This window comes from Apis dorsata, unplaced genomic scaffold (genome assembly GCF_000469605.1).
Source record: "Apis dorsata unplaced genomic scaffold, Apis dorsata 1.3 scaffold_174, whole genome shotgun sequence".
In the NCBI taxonomy this organism is placed as follows: Eukaryota; Metazoa; Arthropoda; class Insecta; order Hymenoptera; family Apidae; genus Apis; species Apis dorsata.
In genome coordinates this window covers 251,552-254,261 of record NW_006263462.1, presented here as the reverse complement: position 1 = coordinate 254,261, position 2,710 = coordinate 251,552, and the positions used below count along the sequence as shown (strand labels likewise).

Here is a 2,710-nt window from a genome sequence, read left to right as displayed (position 1 = left end):
TATATATATGTGTGTGTATATATACATATGTATATACATATATACATATATTCGTAAAACGAACATTTATCTTCCTCCGTAAATGACCGAAAATGCTGTGCGTGCCCCCGCGTGCGACTCACACGCGACTAAGAAGAAGAAGAAGAAGAAGAACTCTTGTTTTTTCTCTCTGCGCGTTACGATACGTTTGTTTCGTCGTCGCAGCGCACCGTCCTCGACGCGCGCAACTACCAACCGGCGCGACAGAGAAACACACGCGTTACGAATCCCTTTGTGCATATACGCGCACGTACGTACACGAATACTACAATAGTTATCTACGTGTGGTGCGCGCCGCGCTCGGCTCTCCGTTATGGGCCAGCGGGCGAACGGGCGTGCGTTTCTTTGCGATTCCTTTGTTTCTCTCCCTCCCGTTGCGCAGGACGTCGCGCGTGAGAACGTTCCACCGGACTTTGCCACTACGGTGACGACACACACAACACGGTGGTAGCGCGGGATGCGTTGCTTGCTGCCGTTGTTGCTGTTCCTTGTTGCTGTTCGTATTGCTGAAGCAAGAAGTTGGTGGCTCGCGCGTGCACGTTCTATTGGACGATCGCGCGGGACGATCCTCCGTTGAGGTTGATGTTGACGAGAAGACAACGGGGAGTGGAGAGATCCCGAGACTCCTTCCTTGAAAAAAAAAGAAAGAAAGAAAAGAAAAGAAACGGAAGATGATGAAGATGACGATGAAGACGAAGAGGAAGAGACTTCAGCGAGGAGTTCGACAGCAGGGGAGCAAAATGAAATATACATATATATATGCACACACATAAAAAAATATATATATATATGTATATAATACGAAATGCTGTGGAGGCGGACGATCGCGAATATCATCGTCCGACCCGTTCTTAGGTATTACAATATTATATATCATGTTCGAAGCGAAACTTTGTACAGAACTAATTTATTATTATTGTTATTTACTATTATTACTATTTGCTATTATTATTATTATTATTATTATTATCATTATTATTATTATTATTATTATTAATATTATTATTCTAATTATTATTATTATTATTAATATTATTCTATCGTATCCCATTATCATTGTTCCGATAGTTCTCCATTGTATCTCTATTTTTCTCTCTTTCTCTCTCTCTTCTCTTCTCTGTTCTTTTTTTTGAATCGCGTGACTGAAGATTTTTTTTTCTTTTTTTTTTTTTTTTTTTTTTTTTTTTTTTTTTTTTTTTTTTCTTTTTTTTTTTTTTCTTCTTTCCCCTACTCTCTTTTCTTCATGGCTAACGAGAGACGCGTTCACGAGGATACTTACTTTTGCGTGTACACAACTACGTGTGTATGTATGCGATTCTATGTGTACGTGTGGATGTGTGTATTGTGTGTGTATTCGCAACCGATAGCGATATAGCGTGCATGCATCGAGAGTATGCCTGTTTTTCGGTACGTGTGTGTATGTGTATTCCTCCCCCCCTCCCATATATGTAATATGTATATAATATGTAAATGTACATGTATATGTATGTGCGTCCATCTGTTCGCTTGCGAGCAAGTCCTCAGTGAGAGAGTACGAAGCAGAGTAACGACCAGAGAGAGGAGAGCGTTTGTATGTACCGTGCGTATATAGTTACGAGCGAGAAAGTTTACGACGAATTAGGATTCAAACGATGTCGCCCCTTCGTGAGATTTTTTTATTTTTTTTTTTTCCCTCGGATTTTTTTTTCCTTTTTTAGCCTTTCGGATAGCGCTATTTTTTTCGACGATCAATCGGATACCTTATTTTTTTTTCTTTTTTTTTTTTTTTTTTTTTTTTTTTTTTTTTTTTTTTCCATTATCCTTCTTTCGGGACGATGTCACATGGATCTGAAACGAGTCGTTCGAGGGTACAACTTTTGGATCGTTGGTCCAATTGGTAATGTATAATATATAAAAACAAAAAAAAAAAAAAAACATTGAAATAAACTCATTACCCGGCAATCTGGGATTTCCTCGTGGCAAGCCTGTGTTGCCGGGTCATCGAGTGCTGAAATTTATCAATTAGGCGTTTTTTTTCTTAATATTGAACCATCTATTTGCAACAATATTTGAAGGAACGAGAAATCGAAGGAATTTGAATTTCGTTCTTTTAAGGGAGAGGGGGGAAAAAAACCGCATTACCTCGATCCGGAAGTCGTGACGATTCCTTTCATGGAGCCCTCCGATCGTTTTGTCTGAACCATGGATAACGTCCCCGATCGTGGGATGTCGCTGAAATCAAAATTCACGCTCGATTACATAGCCGCCATATTGATCGAATAAGCGAATTTTCAACCGCGATTTTTTTGTAATTGTAATTAATTGGAAAAAAAAAAAATTTCTCGATAAAGGGGGTCAGGAAAGCTTATGGGGATGGAGATTTTCTATCGGAAAAATTAATTTTTGCAAAACAATTGAAATTATTTGATAATGATCAAAGTGTGTATGCAACTTTTTTAGGGACATTCGAGTGAATCCCATCGGCTTTCCTTCGCCCAACATTTCGACATATTTTTCGTATCCGCGTGCGCCTCCGATGATGTGGCACATCATGCAACAGTGAAACATTACTCGCGATATGTATAAATACAGATAAATAAAATGGATAAATAAATGAATATATAAATATATAGATAGAAGAAAAATATATATAAAGTATATATATATATATACATATATATATATAAATATA

The 2,710-nt window shown here is 37.9% G+C and overlaps 1 protein-coding gene across 1 annotated transcript in view; it reads left to right on the top strand.

The window, feature by feature from the left end:
- LOC102677618 (neurogenic locus protein delta) overlaps window positions 1-2,710 on the top strand; it is a 57,265-nt gene that overhangs the window by 39,059 nt on the left and 15,496 nt on the right. The gene's annotated exons all lie outside the window — the stretch shown is intronic.